Here is a 22686-nt window from a genome sequence, read left to right on the forward strand (position 1 = left end):
TGGTACCCTTTGCCAAGAAATCTGTCATCACTACTCTGTCCTGGTCCCAGAAGACTGTGAGCATGATCTTGCCAGCGGAGGGCCGCACCTTTGCCTTCTTTGGAGGTGGTGAGTGCAAGTGCTTCCACTGCATTGATTGGGCTTTCGTCTCTGGATCATAGTGATGGACCCAGGTTTCATCCTGTGTAATCAGTCTTTTGAAAAACTTTGACTCATCTTCTTGGCACATTTCCAAATTCATCCTCGAGCACTCGACGCTTTCTCGCTTCTGGAATGGTGTGAGCAACCTGGGAATCCATCTGGCACCTTATGCATATGCAAATGGTCATGAATGATAGTTTCCACAGACCCTGTACTAATCTTGAAATCTTGGGCTATTTGGTGAATAGTAATGCGCCGATCTTCCAAAATGACAGCCTCAACTTGACGGACAGATGCCTCATCAATGGCAGAAGGGGGCGACCAGGTCTGGGAGCTGTTTCCACATACTTCCGGCCATGTTTGAATTCACGGTGCCAGCGTTTTACAAGGTCATATGATAGGGCATTATGACTATCAGTTTCTTTCATTTAATCAAAGGTCTCCTGTGGTGTGCTTCCTTTCAAATACAAAAACCGGATCACTGCTCGACATTCAACAGGCTCCATTTCACACCTGACTCTGTTCAAACACATGTAAAACAGAAACCACAATTAGTTCAGAGCTGTAATTTGCCACATAACCCATAACATATAAATCATTACACGTGCAAAATTTCAGCTAGATCAGACAATTGTAAGTGGGTCAGGAGCATTACTTATTGCACGTCCCTCGTATATATATCCATATATATATATATATATATATTTATATTTGTGCATATATATAAAATTATATATAAATAATAAGAATAATAATCATATATATATAGAAATAATAATTATACATATATATGTTCATATATATATATATATATATATGCATACATATGCACATATATATATGTATATTTTCCACATAAGCCGTAGAGATATAAATCATTGCACATGCAAAATTCCAACGAGATCAGGCAACTGGAAGTGGTTCAGGGGCATTACTTATTGCACGCTTCTGTATACATCCAGATATAACTATACCTGTATACATACGTTCACCCTTGCATACACATTGATATACATATACATATAGACATTAACACCCAGATGCACGCATACACATATGTATGTATACAGATATTTCTATATCTGGATATATATGCATGTATGTGTTTATATGTATATATATATGCCTATATCCACAATACACTTGACACTGAAAATAAAGTTAAGCATAACTAATGCCCGAAACACCATGTTAGGAGCCCACCCCCTATATATATGAACTTAACGGAACTACAAGAACCCCTGGCTCATTATAACTTAACCACCGCCCTCATAATCTTTAATCTTTAAACCTTTATACCCTTTTTAAATATTTTTCTTAATCTCTCAATCTATTAATTTATTCTATCTCTATTTTCATCTTCATCCTTACTTTTATCTAGATTCCTATAATTTTTTTCTTCTAGATACTATAATTAAATCTTTACCCAATAAGCAAAGCAAATAAATACAGATCCCTAAATATTAAACCAACGACATGTATTTTGAACATATCTTACAATGCGTCTACCTAACCTCGCATTATTAACTACACCTGTTTATTTATTTATCCTAACTGTACTTTATTAAACTTAGTATAAATATACACATGTCTACGTATATACAGTCCTGGTCTAAATCATAAGATCACTTAAGAAAGTAAGTGTTTACGCATATTATCGATATTTTAATCAAACAAATGGTTGAAACAATTGTCAAAAGGGAAAATATGATAGGAAAAATGAAATCTGCTTCATTCGATACCTTAACTCTGATCTAATAATTATTTTTTAAAAAACAAACATTTTTTCCTGGTCAAAATGATAAGACCACCGATAATTTATCTTGCAAAAGGCAATTATAAATTACTTAAAAGGGTCTCGGTATTTAGTATTGCCTCCATTATTACGAATTACTTCAAAAATTCTCTTCGACATGCTTGCGGCTAAGTTTTTTATCAGTTGCGAAGGAATTTAATCCCATCTACTGAAAACTGAATCAGAAAGTTCCTTTATCAAATCATACTGGGTTCCATCCTTGAACACTTCTTTTGCCATCCATCCCCAAAGATTTTCAATGGGATTGAGGTCCGGAGAACATGCTGGATGATCTAACAATTCTATATTATTTGAAGAAAAGTATTCTCATGCTTGTCGAGAAGTTTGTATCGCAGCGTTGTTTTGGCGGAAAATCCAATTTCTTCAACACAGACGTGGACCTTTAGTCCTGATAGAAGCGTTTTCAAGCATTGAAATGTACTTCAATGATATTTGCCGGCTTTCACTACTTGACACTTTAGGGTCCCAGCTGACGAGAAAGCACCCCAGATCATTAAAGACCCTCATCCACTATACCGAGTTGAAAAAGTCTCTTTGGGCAAATTTTTATCATGCCAATAGTGTTGAAATCCATCTGGACCATCTAGATTAAACGCTTTCTCATCGGAGAAAATTACATTTTCCCACTTCTCTTGATCTCAAGTCTGATATTTGGCGGCATATTTAAGTTGGTTAGTTTTGTACTGTTCAAGAAGGCGTGGTTTCTGCAGTCGCTTTAAATGATTGAAACCCTTCATTTTCAGATGCCTTCTGATGGTTTTAGGATTACATTCTGCTGCTGTTTGGCTTTTCAATCGACTTGAGCTCATACTGGAGTTTTTTTAAACTTCTTTTGATACGGCGACTCAGTGATGGGGTTATTATTTTGGTCAACCTGGACTCTTTTTGTGCCCATATTGATCTGGATTTCTTTAAAAATTTGTGATGACGTTTTGCTACGATTCACTTCGTTTGCAATGGATTTATGGGAGAGTCCACCCCTATTAAGCTCCAAGACCCTTCCTCTCTCAAACTCTGATAACGGTTTCCCTTTTGCAATTTATAATTTAGTAAGATGTTTTTTTTTATCCACTAACACGTTGCTTTTAGTAACATAGAAAGCTTTTCGTATTCATTTTTTCAAAACTAGCCGATTTTATTAAAGTGGTCTTATCATTTTGACCAGGTAAAAATGTTTGTTTTTTAAAAAATAATTATTAGATCAGGGTTAAGGTTTTGAATGAAGCAGATTTCATTTTTTTCCATCATATTTCCCCTTTTGTCAATGGTTTCAACCATTTGTTTGATTAAAAATTCGATATTATGCGTAAACGCTTACTTTCTTAAATGGTCTTATGATTTAGACCAGGATTGTATATATATATATATATATATATATATATATATATATATATATATATATATGTCTATATATGTGGGTATATTTATATTTTTATGAATATGTGTATTTATATAATTGTATATTCGTGTATATGGGTACACGTGGGTGTATGCATGTATGTATGTATGTATGTATATATGTATATGTACATCTACATCTTACTGGAGATCTATATCTCCACGTATATGTATATAGGAAGGTGTGTGTATATCTGTATACATATGTGTATATATATATATATATATATATATATATGAGTATGTATATATGCGTATGGGTTGTGTGTATGTGTGTATGTCTGCATATAGATGCATGTATGTCTGCATATACATTGTTTATATATGTGTGTATGTGTGTAGTTGTCTATATGTGGATGTGTAGAAATGTACATACGTATATGTCTGTATGTATGCGTATTTGCGCGTGCGTTGGCGTATGTATTAACCCTTAACTACCCAAAAACAACTTATTGTCAACTAAAATGAACGAGTCGACTTATAACAACTACGGACATTATAAATGGAACCTTTTACTTGTCAAACACATATGATATGTACACAAACACTTTCTCTCTCTCTCTCTCTCTCTCTCTCTCTCTCTCTCTCTCTCTCTCTCTCTCTCTCTCTCTCTCTCTCTCTCTCACTCGCTCTCTCTCTCTATCGCTCTCTCTCTCTCTCTTTCTCATCTATTTAATATGCCTGGCCAAACAACCAAAAGCAGCCAAAACTTTAAAAACCTAAAATTAAAATTCCTCCCATCTCCTCTACTAACACCCCCCTTTTTAACCGTCCTCTCCTCTCCCCCTCCCTATATCCATATAACTCCACCCACGCCTACCTGAATCTGTTACCCCCAACACACTAGAATGTAACTTAAATATTGTCGATACCCGTCTCCCTCACCCATTTTTTCTCTTAACCCCCCCTTTTTTCTCGTATTTCCTCTAAAACACTTCTTCAGAATATTAACAACAATTTCTGTAAGGTCTGACGAGGCTGTTGGATCATAAACATTGTCCAACATCCGAAACATATGTAACCAAACAGATAAAACGGTAATAAAAAAAATAAAACATATATATATATAAATATAAATGTATATATATACATATATATATATACATATATATATATATATATATATAAAATGAAAATTACAATTGAATTTACCAAAATGATCCAAGATGGTAAAATTAAAGTAAATTATAAATATTAAAGAATTAATATTTATTAAATTATATCTGCCAGATATAAAAGCTCGATAATACCAAATATATATATAAAATGAAAATTACAATTGAATTTACCTAAATGATCCAAGATGGTAAAATTAAAGTAAATTATAAATATTAAAGAATTAATATTTATAAAATTATCTCAGCCAGATATAAAAGCTCGATAAAACCAAATAGGAAATAGAGCTTATAATATGAGTAAACAGTTAATGAAATATGTTAAAAAAACACTTTGAAATGAGTTAAAAACATATTTAATCTGAAAAGGAAACACTAGATAAATGGATAGTCCTTAATCAGCGGAGTTTCGAAGAAATACTCTCCTTCTCATCAGAGGGTAGGAATTAGCAAAATGCAGGATCGGATTTTGCATGCAGAAGTATTTGATGAAACAACAAATAAGTCAAAGATCTTACTTGAAAACAAGATAAGTTAAGCAGAGGGAATATGATAAAGAAAAAGGTGATTACACATTAATGGATAGTCTGGTGGAAGATAAAAAATCCAGTGACGGTAAAATCCAAATGTAAAACTTCAAGAAAGTTAAAAGAATTTCAATTTGTACAAGTAAAATCCAAAGAAATCCCGTAATTGGAAGAAGATGGTCCATAATAATCCAAACGCAGAAATCCATGGAATAATTCACAAAAAAGTGTGTACAAGGAAAAAATAATATTAATAAAAGAAAAATAAGATGTGCTTTTCACTCTACTTCCGAGACATATCTATAAATAAAAAAAAATCTGGGAAGAGAAAGGAGAAAAAAATGATAAAGCTAAATATAAAATATAAAATAAAGGGAAACAAAAGTCAAACTGACCCAGACAGGAAATGTTAAAGGCGCGAAAACACACGCTCAGTCTTTAATATAGAAGGGAAACAGCTCCCCTAAATAGCGGTACTCTAGTTTGTAACAAAATTCCTGACAAACCGCCCCCTTAAGTAAGACTCTCTATCAAATCTCCAATACTAATGATTACTACAATACTATCTCATTGATTACTGTACACGCAATAACCCTTATCCCTGAGTGGCCTCCGGGCCTTGATAAGTGGTGACCCCCATGTAAAAAAAATAAAAATAAAAATAAAACAAAAATCAATGTATCAATCATGAAGGTCTTCACTTCCACTAACCGAGACTAAAAACGTGACGCGCAGCATCAGAACAGATACTACACCCCGATCCCGACCAGAAGGCCAAAACACTTCTTTTCTATTTATTAAAAAAAATACAACTATTTTTAACTGTGGGTTATGGAAGCAAAATATCTAGCTAATTTGCCTATTCTTTTGAACATTCCTTTTAATTAATTCCTTAGTATTTTTTTTTTTGGAGATTTTTTCATGGGATGGTCATCTTTAGTTAACTATAACTAACTATGCAGATATTCTACACGATTTATACTTGCGTAATAATTGCGTAAAAGGTTATAGTGAACATAAACCTCTTTCTATATATATATATATGGTTATGTATGCGTATATATATATTGTTTTAAAAATAGGCCTACCAAAATACTTGCTCACATTTTGATCTAGACATGAAACAAAATGTATAGGGTATTCGAACCCATGCAAAACTTTATATTTAGGTTTTAGCAGTGGAAGATCGGTTCAAATGTGTGAAAATTAAAACAAATCGTATTTACCACGTGAAGGTCGAACGACGGCATTACGAATATGCATACGTAACGTAAAGCTATTGGTCCATGTTTTATTTTTTAGCCTTGCAGCAAGCATGTCTTCATGGCTAAGACATTAATGTCAACGGAAAAAGTAAATCGTAAGCTAAACGTTTTGGTTTCGATTCTCGGTAGCGGATTTGGAGTCATTTTTTTTTAACTTTTTAAATCATTATTATATATTAGGTCGCATATAATATAAAAATAAATACGAAACCTGCGTTAATCAAAATATCATATTTAAGCGTGTTTTACGACCGGGCGATGCCAGGCGGCCTGCTATTTCCATTATATATTTACAAACGTATTAGCACAGTCATTATGACAGTGTGAAAACCTTGGAGTAATTGTAATATTCTTTGTATAACAGCTGTTACCGTTAAATTGCATTCATTATGTCTTTATCTAATCGAGAATATGGTCATTATTTTTACCGCAACTGTGTAGGCGACGCATTCTCCTAAATGTCTTGTTTCTTGAATGGAATAAATTTCATTTCGTATCTTTAATTGTTTTTCGTTTAGAAAAGGTCGGTAAGTATTTATTTATTGAACGGAAGAGCGGAAATTTATATTAGCAAAACAATGATGTAGTTATCAAGAAGTCGACGACGGGCTTTTTTGAGCGCGAAACGCAAATACACATGTAAATTAAAAAGGAATAAAAGATACAAAATAACAAAATGGCGGAAGCCGACATAACGCTGCAAGAATGGCCGCGAAGTAATGTTTTAACGTCAAATTTAATTACTTTTCTCATTCGTTTAGTGCTTGGCAAAAAGCTAATCAGATATAACGGTTTGTTAGAAAACGAATTTTAAGTTCGCTTGTATCATTAAAAACTGTTGTTTTCATTTTAGGTGAAACACTAGCGTTTGAAGCACTCGCAGGGCTAAATCCCGTTAATCCATGTCTAAAAGTTAATTAATACTATAGTACGGTGTGAAAAGGATAAAAGTGTCAACAATGTAATCTATATAATAAAACTGAACCTACGTTCGTCCGTCTCGTTTGAATAATCACGTATGTAAATATATTATATGGGAAAAGAAAGCAACGCTTAATCTTAGTGATTAAGCGCTGCTTTCTTTTCCCATATAATATATTTACATACGTGATTATTCAAACGAGACGGACGAACGTAGGTTCAGTTTTATTATATAGATTACATTGTTGGCTTAGTGATTACTGATTGGGCGAAAATGCACTGGGGGTCCACCCGAAAGAATGGTCGAGGGTTACATTTTTAGTAGCAAAGAGACAATCTTATCTGGATAGTTGATCATAAAAATATAGACACATACAAATTCTCTTGTTAGAAGTATGACAAGCTTTGCTTGAAGCATTGTTAAACGGATAGAAGGTGTTTCTGAAGACTGACAGTGCAGAAAGGTGCAGACGTTAAGAGCAGATGAATAATAAATAAATTAATTAATAAATAATTCGATAATATTTTTAATTTATTTATCTGAGTGTTTTTTTTTCAATACTATCCACAGTTGAAAAAAAATAAAAAGAAAAAAAGAAAGAAAAACAAACCATTCTGGTAAAAAAATTTAAGAAAATATTGAATTTTTTATCATTTATTTGTCTGTACATTTCTTGCATTGCAAGCCTTCAAAAACACCTTAAATTCTCTTGCACTTTATTTTTTGTGACTAAAATAGTAATTAATCTGCGGGAATACAGATGCTTCAGTTACATAAGGAGATTAATTACAGTATATATATATATATATATATATATATATATATATATATATATATATATATATATATATATATAGTATAACTCCTATAATTTGAACACCCGCTTCGTTCAAATCAGAGGATGCTGTTAATGTTTCGTGATAAAGAAAATGTGCTGCAGTTAACTTTAATTTTCTAAGAATTAAGAAATAGTAAATAAAATTCATTGCTATATGATACTTTAAGTATATATTAAGTTGAGTTTACGATATATAGCAAGTAAGAATTGTTAAATATTACTACTATGAACAAAACACATTGAAAATAAATTAAATCTACTCTTACTTGTTAGGTATTTATTACCTAAGTTATAATCTACAGAAATCACACATTTATATGAAATACAGTTTTTTATTTATTTATTCATTGATTGAGTCTCATTGAAGTTTCTATTTTCATCGATTGAGCTCTCGGTCGGTGCCATTGTCTTCCGTAAGCGATCACGAAAATCTGCAATTTCTTGGTTCTGTAGCTGCTTTATGATTATATCACTTTTGAGTGGCATTGCTTGCAAAACATAGTTGTCACTAAAGTAAGGACTTTTATCTAGAAATTTTATAACCGTCTCCATAGACGTTTCTGCATCATCCCATGATATTGCTTCATCAGAGTGTTCTTTGTTATTTACATTAGGGCCAAGAGAAAGGGAGCTGTCACTATTTTCATCACCATTACTGCCTTCAGGATATTGATCAGTAGTAGTTTCCTCATCTTGTTGCACCCACATTTCAACATCATTTGCATTAAGTTATTTAAGAACAGCGTGGTTGGTCGGTAACCGTTTGATTTCAATAATTTTTTCTAGACCCATTGTGATGGGTTGTTTTACACTATTTTAAATATAGCAATCTGAAAAAATTACAGTTAGTGTAAAATAATTATCAATAGCTAATCTACATTAATTACATAGTACCAATATTAACATCTCTGCGTAATATCTGACTAAACCATGTAAACAGTTTTACTGCAACTCTGCATCAAATATGCTAATATAATTTCAATGACGAGACAGCTTAGATAAAGTCCATGTTTAGAAGAAGTCCAAATGAGGGGAAGTCCAAATGAGAGGATGTCCAACTTTAGAGGAAGTTCAAATTAAATACGTTTTACTGTATATTTATACACTGTGCATGGGGTATTTTAATAACAGCGTAGACAAATTAATTTTTAGGAGCAAAGGAATGGACGCTTAATCATAATGATAAATGTTAATTAAAAGAAAAAATAATCACGTGTACGAATGTAATTTTATGAACAAAGACGAAGCTATTAATATCCGATCATAAAAATAAAATAAACCTATTTAAGTATAATAATAATAATAATAATAATAATAATAATAATAATAATAATAATAATTTAATAATAAAATAAATGTATTTAATTATTTAAAAAGTATTTGTTTGAAGAGCAAACACGTGCTTTATTTACTGTTATTGCTCCGATAATTCTAGCAATTTTTATTTTATTTAGTTGCTTCGATTTGGACAGTGAGCTTTGCTTAAGGTTAGGGTTAGGGTTAGGGTTAGTGCCTGGCATACGGTGGAAAATCAATTATCATTGGTGCAACCAAATGACTTATCACCTGGCAACGCAGAGAATCAGTTCTAGTTGATGATAAAAAATTACAATTTGTTCTGTAATCCGACAATTCGAAATTCCTATTCACATGAAGTTGATATTTATACAGTATTAACTCATAATATATTGCACATACATTTTTGTATTCTGAACACTTATAGGTTGTTTCGTGTATCACAATATAAAAAGGGATTAAATAGAAACTCTATTTAACACAAGACAAACTAAGAACATTTAAGGTTTGATTAACTTTTTTCAACAATAAAAAAACTAGAATGAGTGCGCGTGTTAAAGAAGTCCATATTCGTGCGTCGTCACCTTTCAAAATAATACAAAGTAAAATGCTAGAAGAAGAGGAGGAGAAAAAAGAAGAAGGTTCATAAAAGAACACCTATTCCTTTGTTGCTCGAATAGCGGTCACAAAGAGGAGTGTTTGCGCCTTTAATGGTGAAAGTGGGACAACTTCCAGCTTGACTCCACCTGTGTCCCGTTTGTTTGATGCCTGTGTTTTCATTCTATTTTCGATTACAAAAAATCGTGTTTATATTTCTCCTTGCCGGCTCACTCAGACACGTTGGTTGTTAAATCTTATTTTTTTCATTCGCCTAGCTTCTATTAGCTAATTAATTGTTTATCATTTTTCTCGTTTGGGCCGGATAGATGTATGCAGCCGATGAATAGTGACGAGTCTACACACTTTGTCTGTGACAGTCCATGAGTTAACATCCGGTTATCAGTTCTATCACGTTCTTTATGAATTCCACAGACTTCTTTAGGCAGCGGTACTCAATATTATATTGTATCTAACTCGTGTAAGGATAACGTATTGTATTAGGAGTCAGATACTTTCTGGACACTGATCCAACAATTCTTCCTACGCCGTTACTAACAGATGTTTTCTTTTATGAAAATTGATCCAGACATAGCATCCAGCATTGGCGCAGCTAAAAACAAACCACTTTAAGGTGCTGTTGGATTTGGAAATGCTTAAATACACACACACACACACACACACACACACACACACACACACACACACACACACACACATATATATATATATATATATATATATATATATATATATATATAATGAATGTGCCTGTGTGTTATAAAGTATAATCACGTTGACACACCGGTTCCCATTCGATCACCGATGTTGAGCCTGGTCAATATTAAAATGGGAATACGTGCTATATGTGATCTCCGTATATGATATTTGCTTCTTTCTTTCTAACCATTTTTACACTTCCATTTAGTATATGTGTGTGTGTGTGTGTGTGTGTGTGTGTGTGTGTGTGTGTGTGTGTGTAAGGTTTTTGGTTCATATAGGTCAACTCTGAAATTACGGTGTTTATCAGATACAGCTTGACAGCAAATACATATACATGTACGATTTCTGAGTAGTGTTACTGTTTTTGTATTTTCCACAACAACTATGAACCATATCTTTTTCTGCTCTTCCGTTTTAAGAAACAATGAACCTTTTTGTCCAAATGGACTTTGACGGTAAAAATGCACTTAGCCACGAGGTTTTAACTCTACAATGATTTTCTTACCTGGGGTATTTAAGTTGTTTATTGAAGTCTTAACAGACTATAAAACAACACCCAGTACTGAAACGACCAAACGCAACCGACTGTATCATCCTCTTATGTCTTCTGCCTATCTGTAGGGAATATATTAATAGATGAGCTGTCGACCGACCATTCTAAATCGTTAAATACGCAGTTATTCGGTAAGGAAGAAACAACTATAAAACAATACGTAGTTATTTATTGCCTGCATTTGCACTTTCATGAAAGAAAGTTGTTTCGATCATGTTTTACGATTTAGGACAGTTCAAGAGTAAAACAAAACGTAACAACGTACTACATAGATGAACAAGGAATATAGTTTCACGCTTTAAGGGTTTTAAATATGAGCTGTGATCTGAAAGCTCAAGACATGTTCAAGACATTTTATAGATGATCGTGTTGAGGAAATTTTCGATAATCAGATTTCTGAGTGTCTTACGTTTATGATGTTTTTTTTAGATGGGGATTCGTTATTCGGATTATTTGGATTATTCGGACTAATGTTCTCATATTCCGCAAGGGCCGTGGTGCAGTAGTTTTAGTACTTGGAAAAATCAATTATAAAAGTGATATTCTCCTGAAAGTTGAAAGTTCAGCTCTTAGTGTGAGTGGCTGGAAAATGCAATTGAGAATTACTAGACATATCTATCCAGTCATGGCTGATGGAACAAGAGCATGCTACCCTCGTGAAATTAATAAAGTGTTCCGTTCGAAATTTTGTTCAGATTAACGAGTTAAAAGGGAAGCATTCCCCCTGTCGCCACGGTCGCCACTGAAGAAGGTCGGAGGTTATATCAACCGGAAAATTGCGAAAATAATACTCAAGATACCAGAAGTAACTGAAAGAATCCAAATAATACGAATCTGTTTATTCTAAGAGTTTCGGACATAATACAAAGTCGAGTTTAATGAAAACATTGAACGATATATTTGCCGTTCATGGATGACACTATCGTTGGCCGATGAGTGTTACCTACCGGTGGTAGACACGATATCAAACGATAGGCATATAGAAATAACGCCAGCTATAGCCGGTTGGCATGGGTCGCTTGTTGAGTCTTCATTGCGTCGTTACTGGCAGCATTTCGATCGTCATCATAAATGGCATTAATAACATTAATGGCATTAATGGCGTTAATGGTAGGGACCGAATGTTGAAATTTAACGCTTGCACAAAAATAGCAAACAATACTTTTTTATCAAAATATATAATTTATCTTATCACTGACGGCCATCTGTGCGCACAAAACTGCTATCTTCGTCTGGCGCGTGTAAGATCCAAGCCTCAACTGTTTAAAACGATATTACTGTATTCAATTCTCTCTTTTTTTTCATTGAAAGAGAGGGAAAGGGGGTGAAAGAGAGAAATTAAGAAATAGATAGATAGATAGATAGATAGATAGATAGATAGAGAGAGAGAGAGAGAGAGAGAGAGTGAGATAAATATGCATTTCAATGCAATGTTTAGTTTTTAAATTTAGCTACACGAATGCAATCCCGGCCTTTCTCGAATTCCTTGACGCCGGTTGATATGTTCTAACATTTTCGAAATCATAAAGCACATGCACGGCAAGTTTTCATTTCATCATAAGTACAGAACAGGTAAATGAAATAAGGTTTATTAGTGTAGAAGCTCACAGCTCCCCCAAGATGTGAGCTTCATCATTGTGCCACACGCGTCCCCCCGTTTTGTGTGACCTTGCATTGTCGGGTCGCTGCACAATGCTTATGATAAAATTCATTTTCTCTTGCCTAATTATTTTTAATAATTATTCATTCGTTTTTCTTTTTGGAACGTTAATTCTTTTGCTCAACTTTTTTTATATTTTATTATTACTATTTTTTTGTTGTTGAAAAACGTAAGTCGTCCCTGTTTAGTCATTTGATTTTTATTGAATTTCATATTTCATTGTTCTTCCTCTCTCTTATAGGCATACAAATGCTATTAATTGTCTTTCTGTGTTTTCGATGATGATGATGATGATGATGATTATTATTTTTATTATTATTATTATTATTAGTAGTATTATTATTATTATTATTATTATTATTAGTAGTAGTAGTAGTAGTAGTAGTAGTAGTCTTGGTCCTCCGACAAAAGGAGGGTTGGCCTGTAAATTCACACTTCTTCATTCGTCCGTACGTGTGTCTGCACTTTTCTCAATAACTACGCCTTAGAATTTTTTGAAATTTTGCACAAATATTAAACATGATATGAGTAAAAAAAAAAAAAGTAACACGACATATTATCCCGGAAAACTCCAGTTGACCCCCTAGGGATACATTTCGGGTTAAAATACCTAAAATGGACACTTTTGTGCTCATCAAAAAATTATTCCTTGGAAAAAGTTGTAACTAACTGATTTCTATATAATTTTCTTTGTTTATACTTCGCAATAACTCTTGGGTGTGGCTCAGGGGCTCTTTTAGGGCTACTAAAAACACCCAGTTTTGGGACTATTTTACCATTTTTATCCAAAAAGGTATGTGTATGTCTATTTAGCAGTTTTGCATGGTGCTAAACTCAAATTTAAATATGTTAAGGCCTTGAAGCCTTTTGAGGCTATATGAGGAATGTAAATAATGGGCTTAGTCTTTTCTTTGTTTGCATGGTACACAACTCAAATTTACATATTTTAAGGCCTAAAACTGCACCGTTAGTTCATTTTTACCAGGATTTGACGTTCCCCGGGGACTTTTGGGGCTTAATTGAGGGGGGGGTCAAATGTTGAACTTAGTCTTTTTTTATGCCTCGTTCACTGTGCACTTACTTGTTTTCTTTTTTATCATTTGATGCTAGTGACTTTTCGTAAAGCTTTACATTTGAAATTTTCAACATTTTTTTGCGCGCGAGCGTGTGTGTGTGTGTGTGTGTGTGTGTGTGTGTGTGTGTGTGTGTGTGTGTGTGTGTGTGTGTGTGTGTGTTGATGACAATCTCTCTTTGCTCCTGTGTAGTTTTTGTTCAAATTGCTTGGCTGTTTTCAAAAGTTCTTTCTTTTGTAGTCGGTGTCATGGGATGATATATTTTCCCCTTTTGATATTAAGAAATTAAGAATCATTACACAAAATATAATACTAATTATCCAAATAATAACATATAATAAAAATGAAATATAATAAAAATAATTATTAATATTATTATTAATTGTAACAAAATAAAAATACTTAACATATTATATAATAATAATAGTAATAATAATAATAATAATAATAATAATAATAATAATAATAATAAATTTCTTAATTAAAAGGAAATACCAATAAAAGATTATATAAAATAATATAAAAAGTATTACTTAAGAATTTGAATGAAAACTTCCAAGCTAACCTCTCTCTGGTCAGGTCCTTATTTATCTCTCTTTGTCTCGAGTTCATTTTTATCAACCCTCCCCCATGTTTTATTTGGTATTTTCTTGTCAACTAACTGTGCGAGTAAAATACAGTAAAACTTTACCGTTTGTTGATTACCCACCACAATCGCAGCCACCATCACATTTTTTTGTTAATAAAAAGAAAAAGAAAACTGACACAAAATTAATACCACCATGTTGATCTCTTTAATTATATTTTTATCTAAGAACAGGTATGTTTTTATATAATTATTCTATTTTTGTCCTTTCTGGAACCATCTCTAGCGATAACTATAAATAGCGAATGATCGTTATTTTTAACTCAGTTATAACACGGCGTTGGGATGCAAACGAGAGGCGACCAATCTATTATAACTCCGACCGAAAGAAAAACATAAGAAAACTCGAGTCGTTAAAATAACCGATGAACCAAACAGGATACAGAGAAGAAATCTCTTTCCTCAACAAACTGGTACATATAGATTTTTTCTGAATTATATTTGACCAAGAGCATGTATGTCTAAAAGATTCAAAAACAAACATTACTTAAAACGATTTTCCATTACCAAAAGGGAAATAACAAGAAAACAGAGTTATCTTCCTTACACTATAAATTATAAACACCTTATTGAAATGTATTTTCTTTACCATTTTAAATTTTGCTTTTCTTTGTCTCGGTCAATATTTTTTTTTCAAATTATCTGTTTATTTTTACTCTTTTATTTTTCATTGATATGTTTGTGGTGTTCCGATACCCCTAGACAAAGGAAAACCGTAACAGTCGGCTACTACTCATAAGTTTGGACAGGGGCAAATTCGAGAATTCTCTACGAGTTTGAAAGTGCTGGGATTTTTTGTGTGAAGGGATTAGTTATTGAAAGTTCTTTCTTTTTCCGAAAGGAAAATTCCCATGAAAAGCTGACAATTTTTCTGGGGCTTTTACAGTTCACAGATATCTATGGTGTGGATAGGAGGATACCTTAATTGACTCTATTACAGGTTTCCGTTTTCGGACAAAGGATCGATCGTTGACGGGGCGGATTCCTTTTTGTTTGTTAAATAATGCTCTAACTCTACCACTGGTATTATTACAAGTGGAATATTCACCACTCTAACCGTTAGTTGGGTTGAATGAAATGTTATTCGTTTTCGTGTATGAAAAATAAATTAAGTTGTGTTTGAAGAAGCTTTTTTTTTAATTTGTGTTTGAAAGTGAGAAATAACTTGTTTTAAATAATTAGTTATTTTTTTATTGTTGTGTAATAATGGCGTCTCAAGAAAGAAACTTTATTTGTTTGAACGAACATTGCCACGTTTAGAATGTAAATGGTTTTCTTAGTGAAAGCGATTTCTTTTCTTTGTTGAAATGTATTGCGTTTTTTGTAATCTTTTTCGGACATTGTAAACTGAATTTAAAAATTTTTTTTTTTTTAAATGTGTATTGTTTTTTATGGTGTTTTTTTTTTTTTAAAGAAGCTACGTCATTGTGCCAAACATGTCTGATAGTTTTAATTAATATAATTCGCGCAAAAAAGAATTTATGAGATACAATCATTAAATTTATAAGAAATGGATTTTGCTCAGTGTGTTCATTACAAAAAAAAAAAAAACGACTCATTCAAAGAACCCTCCCAGAGCGATCCTTGAGTTTGGAGCGTAATGCCGCCACGTGTTTTTTTTTTTTTTATTCAGAGAAATTTCTTGATTAACAAGGCCGATAGCCATTAATCGCGTGCTCTCGTGTAATGAATGAATGCGTGAATGTACGAGTGACATGAAATTCTTAAAGATAAACTAAAATGACCGAAAAATGGGCTGAAATGACTTAAATCAATAAAAAGGAAATGACTTAGAATGGCTTTAATGAAATTAAAGATGAATTGAATGACCTTAAGAATGACTTGAATGCTTAAAAAATAACTGGAATCCTTCAAAAACAACTTGAATGATCTGGAGAATGACTTTAATGGCTTTGAAACTGTCTGGTTGGAAAGTGGGTGATCATTTTACATTAAATTAATACAGAAAAGTGACCCCCATTTATATCACAAAGTTACAAACATAAGTACAGCATGTAGTAAGAACATATACTACACTTTAATCGTGGCCAAAAGGCCAAGAAAATGGTATTTAATTAGGCACATGACCGATTTTTAATGTGAGGAGTGAAGGGGAAATGGGGGCCAACTCCTCAGTGAGTAGGGGAGCTGGATAGTGACAATTGATATGAAGGGTTGCCCCTACATTGACCAAGGTCTTATATGTGGGGTCGCCCCCACATATGGTCTTTGCTTGCAGTATCTGCCGGAACAGATGGTATTTATTTGCTCCCCCACTGAGCAAATTAGGCACAAGGCCGTTTTTAATGTGAGGTAAAAACCAGCTCCCCTAAAAGTAGGCAAAAAGGGGGCACTCTGGTTACCAAAAATAATAATTGTCCCAGTATAGAGGGTTTCCCCTCCATTGACTGGTACAAATTATCTTAAGTGTAGTATCTGCCGGAACAGATGGTATTTATTTGCTCCCCCACTGAGCAAATTAGGCACAAGGCCGTTTTTAATGTGAGGTAAAAACCAGCTCCCCTTAAAGTAGGCAAAAAGGGGGCACTCTGGTTACCAAAAATAATAATTGTCCCAGTATAGAGGGTTTTTATTTAAATGCTGCCCACATCAGCATTATGTGGCACAAGGCCGGAAAGTGGGAACCCCGCAGGCTCCCCTAAAGGAGGGGCACTCCTGCAATTTTAAAAATTGCCTGAGTAACCCCGTCGGCATTCCCCGGTCGGGGCGCCTCAGGCAGCAAGCAATAAACTTGCCCCACCGGAAAGCCCGGTGGCAAGGCCTGGGAGGGTGGACCTCCTAGGTATTACCCAGGCGGTTCCCAGTATAGAGGGTTTCCCCTCCATTGACTGGTACAAATTATCTTAAGTGCAGTATCTGCCGGAACAGATACTACACTTTGATCTTGACCAAAAGGCCAAGAAAAACTTAAAAATCTAAGAACAGCACTATTAAAAACCGACCTTTGATCTTAACCAAAAAGGCCAAGCACAAAAGTGTTACGGACAGATCGACAGACCGCCGACCGACTGACCGACCAACCGACGGAGTGACTTATAGACTGGCTTGCACGCGACTAAAAATTAGCTCAGCCAAGTAGAATATGTCAACTTCAAATTGAGGACATAAGCTTTACATCTAGAAAAATGAACTTTGCTCAACTCATCTGTGCTAGTTTAAGTATCTATCGGCATCGATTTATTTATTTAAAAGCTGGAGGAGCTTGCCGCATCGTAAAATAAGTTGAGAAGTATTTTAATTCATACATTATAAGTAAAGCAGGTTTATTATTTATTATTACAGGGCTAATTATTTATTAAATATTATATTGTACCAACATATAGTAGTGATTTAAAAGAAAAAGAAATTACTTTCAATCCTTAAATCGAAGTCAAAAGTTTTAGCGCCCAAGCCGCGTCTCCTATCGATGCAACTACCGAAACATAGACAATAAAGATTTAATATTAAGCAACTTGGAGGAATGAATTCATTTTAGGTATGCTCAGAAAGAAGCAAAAATATGTCGGCAAGTTGAAATGCACAGTTGGCATTAAAACTTTCCAATATATATATATATATATATATATATGTGTGTGTGTGTGTGTATATATATATATATATATATGTGGTAGAAATGGTAATGAGTAAAACCTGAAGAGAGTGCTCAATACTATTGCAGAGCAAATATGCCTTTTATTTTTTATTACCCTTTTATCTGTTCAGTCACATCTGTTTCGGTTGCCGGACTATATTTACGATCTAGCAGCCTTTATTTATTTATTTTATTTCTATTTTTATTTCATTTTATTTTTATTTTTATTTTTATTTTTAATTCTATTTTATTTTTATTTTATGTTTATTTTATTTTTATCTTTATTTCTATTTTTTATGTTTTTTTTAATTTTCGTATTTATACTTTATTTATATTTTTATTTTATTTTTATTTTTATTTTATGTTTATTTTATTTTTATTTTTATTTTATTTTATTTCCATTTTATTTTATTTTTATTTGTTTTATTTTTATTTGTATATATATTTTTTATTTTTTATTTTCTTATTTTTATTTCTATTTTTATTTTATTGTTATCTTTATTTTTATTCTCTGTTTAGAAATCTAAAATTTTATTTTATTTTATTTTAGATTATAATTTTTTTTACAAGCCAATATAGATTACCCCCCCCCAATCAGCAAACAGACCCATACAGACCCCTAAATATTACACCAGTAACATATACTGGAACATATTTTATCATGCGTCTACCTAAACTCCCATTATTTACTACACTCTTTTATTTTTTATTTTTATCCTAACTTTACTTTATTTACTCAGTATAAACAAACACATAACTCTGTATAGGTGTCTGTATATATATGTATATATATTTATGGATATGGAGGTTATTATATAAGTGTATGAATGTATGTGTACATGTGTGTGTTTGTATGTATGTATATATGCATCAATATCCTACTGGAGATATATGTCTGTGCATATGTGTATGTGTGTGCATATGTGTATGTGTGTGCATATAAATATATATATATATATATATATATATATATATGGGGGATGTATGTGCATATATGTATATATGTGTATATATGTATATATATGTATACGCGTGCCTGTATGTATACGTATATTTGGGTGTGTGCATGTTTGTGCATTTATTCGCATGTATGTTTCCGCGTGCTGTTCGTCTATATTTGTATGTGCGTATGTGGTTGTATGCATATATTTTAATATACTTATATATATATGTGTGTGTGTATTTACATATATATATATATATATATATATATATGCATGTACGTGTTTATATGAGTATATATGTGTGCGTGTGTGCGAGTGTATTGGCATATGTATTAACTCTTAACTGCCTAAAACAATTCATTGTCGGCCTTGCTGCGGCCACTGCGAGCGTTCTAAAATGAGCCCCTGCCAAACGCATATGACACGTTCACTAAACCTTTCTCTCTCCCTCTCTCCCTCCCATCAATCCATATACTCCACTGTATAGCTAAACAGGTTTACTAAATACAGCCAAATCTTAAAACCTAAAATTGAAATTCCTCCCCCTTCCTCCCCTTACCCCTCTCTTTTATATCCCCTTGTTATATCACTACACCTTCGCCGACGCTTAACTTAATTTACTAACACCCCACACACACCACAATCTAATGTATTTTAAACTTTAAAATTTAATTATTGTTGATCTCTGCCGCCCCCATATTTTCTCTTCCCCTCTTTCTTTTTTCCTCTTTTTTTTCTCTCGTACTTTTTTTCTCTCGTATTTCTTTTAAAATCGTTAGCCATTTCTGTAAGGTCTGACGAGACTGCTGGATTGTAAATATGGTCCGGCAAACGAAACATATGTAACTGAACAGTTAAAACGGTAATAAATGTGTATATATATATATATATATATATATATATATATATATATATATATATATATATATACGCGGTATTCATCCATCCAAAACAAATATTTTACTCATTATAAACCGTCATTAGTGCATGATCATTATTTCCTGTTAATTTCAGTGTTATGTGATCAGTAGTTTAAGCCTTTATCAGTTAAATATTTATACAAAGACAGAAGACAGATTCACACAGTTCTGCGGTTTTACTTATAAAGATGTTATGTATCTTGCTCGTCGGTTTGGCCAAGATCAAAGTGTAGTATCTGTTCATCAGATGCTGCACTTCCATTTCTTGTTCTCTTTCGGTGGAGGAGCAGTCCTTCACGACTGAGACAATATTTTTTTTATTTTTATACCTTTTCTCCACGTTAAAAAACTATCCTCGTGTCTAACTCTGTCCCGTGGGGAGGCATAGTAAATAGGTACAACAAATAAAACTGACATTTGTTTCTACTAGTATATCACCAGTTAGCTAGGTGAAGCGTCACTCGAGGATAAAGGTTAGTGAGATTGGATAATGGAACAGTGCTACTACTAAATGTTTACGCACGACATGGCACAACACATTTTTGTGGCCATTTTAGAATATTTAAGGAAACATACCGGCAATAAAGTCGTCCATAATTAAAAAAGTTCTTCGAAATAAACATTGGTCGATGAAGTTCTGTTTAAGGTCGTATGCACATAAAAGGCTCACGCAACAATGCAAGAATAGAAAAGGTCATAAAAGACTCCAAACTGAATATGGCTGCTAGAATAAACAGGATGTTAGGTCTTTTATGAGCTTTTTTCTTCTTGCGGCATAATATTAAAAACGCATATATTTTTCTATCTAAGCAAATAATTTCTAATTTTCCAAAGTTTATATGCACGAAAAGAGACGGCATTAACAGAATGATAAGAGTTTGTTTTTTCATAACGCAACTGAACTATACCGAAATTTTAAAATGCTGTAGGTGCTGTTTTGCTTGAAAAGTATATATATATATATATATATATATATATATATATATATATATATATATATATATATATATATATAACTCTTCTGTTATTCTTCTATATATGTTTAGCTGTTATATTAAACATATATTACGCTTCTGAACAAAAATGATCGGTATACACAAAAAGTGAAATATACTTGAATATATATATATATATATATATATATATATATATATATATATATATATATGAGAGAGAGAGAGTTCCAGAAAATGTACACATTCTTTAAATGAAGGAAGAGAGAGTACATAGGTGAGGTGTCAAGACGTTTTAGATGCACCAACAAGACTCACAATTATTCGTTTGCGAAATAAGTTTGAGTAGAAGGACGAGTAAAAGATGGGAAACAACGATCATCAATCAATCTCACAAAAGCAAGAAGATTCACTGAGAGATTTCGTCCCGCAAACAACTCGAAATAAAGGAGTTCCCAAATTTTGGATTCAGTCAGTGAGAGCTGTCAGCTGTGCATGAACCACAAGGAAAACCAAATTGAACACCTTCGATAATTGTCTAGTTTTAAATTTGTTCTTAGTATGTTTATTCATTAAACTTTTATTTATCATAATAAATGTTAGTATTATGATGATTTAAATACATTTTATTGGGACACCCTAATAAAAAAATAAATAAACACATGAACAATTATACATTGGGGCATCGCTAATAAAAAATACATGAACAATCATATATATATATATATATATATATATATAGTAATTGTGACACCCTGCACTGAAGAATCCCGAAAGGATGAAACACTAGTGTCTGTAGGTATTTAATTATTATAGTAAAAAAAAAAAAAAATAATAATAATTATGACAGCCCCTTTAAGAAATACGTTTCTTATAGTTGAGCACTTTCTGTTGAATAAAAGTCGGTCAATTTAGCTCTTATGCGTAGATCGTCGTATAACGACTTGATCAGTGTCTGTCTGACGTAATGAACATTTAAATTAAAATGTTTAAAATTCAACGCTATTTCACACGATTAATGGTAGCCGAATGGATACGGTCTCCGCTAATCGAGCCAGAGATGTCTCGTGTCGCGGGGTTCGAATCGTTCGACTGGTAGTAATTGTGACACCCTGCACTGAAGAATCCCGAAAGGATGAAACACTAGTGTCTGTAGGTATTTAATTATTATAGTAAAAAAAAAAAAAAAAAATAATTATATATATATATATATATATATAAGAGCCAATAGTTAATGAAACATATTAAAAAACAATTTGAAAAAGAGTTAAAAACATATTTAATCTGAAAAGGAAACACTTAATAAGTGGATAGACCTTAATCCGCAGAGTTTCGAAGAAATATTTTCCTTCTCATCAGAGGGAAGGAATTAGCAAAATCCGGAATCGGATTTTGCATACAAAAGTATTTGATGAAACTGTAAGTAAGTCAAAGATCTTACTTGATAACAAAAAGTAAAGTAGAGGAAATATGGTGAAGAAAAAGGTGTTTTCACGTGAATGAATAGTCTGGTGAAAGGTAAATTATCCAATGACGGTAAAATCTAAAAATGTAAATCCAAGAAAGTTAATTAAAATTTCGATTCACACAAGTAAAATCCAAGGAAATAACGTAATTGGAAGATGGTCCAAAATAATCCAAAAGGCCGAAATCCATGAAATAATTCACAAATATGTACAAGGAAAAGGGGGAAAATTCCAATAATAT

At 32.7% G+C, this 22686-nt stretch overlaps 1 protein-coding gene and 1 pseudogene across 2 annotated transcripts in view; one reads left to right on the forward strand and one right to left on the reverse strand.

Moving 5' to 3' along the window:
- LOC145247335 (uncharacterized) overlaps window positions 1–22686 on the forward strand; it is a 1131631-nt gene that overhangs the window by 977125 nt on the left and 131820 nt on the right. The window lies entirely within an intron of this gene.
- Window positions 17356–17499, reverse strand: LOC145247652 (U2 spliceosomal RNA; annotated as a pseudogene).

Source organism: Euprymna scolopes, chromosome 25 (genome assembly GCF_053919585.1).
Source record: "Euprymna scolopes isolate OS-2025 chromosome 25, ASM5391958v1, whole genome shotgun sequence".
Taxonomy (NCBI): domain Eukaryota; kingdom Metazoa; phylum Mollusca; class Cephalopoda; order Sepiida; family Sepiolidae; genus Euprymna; species Euprymna scolopes.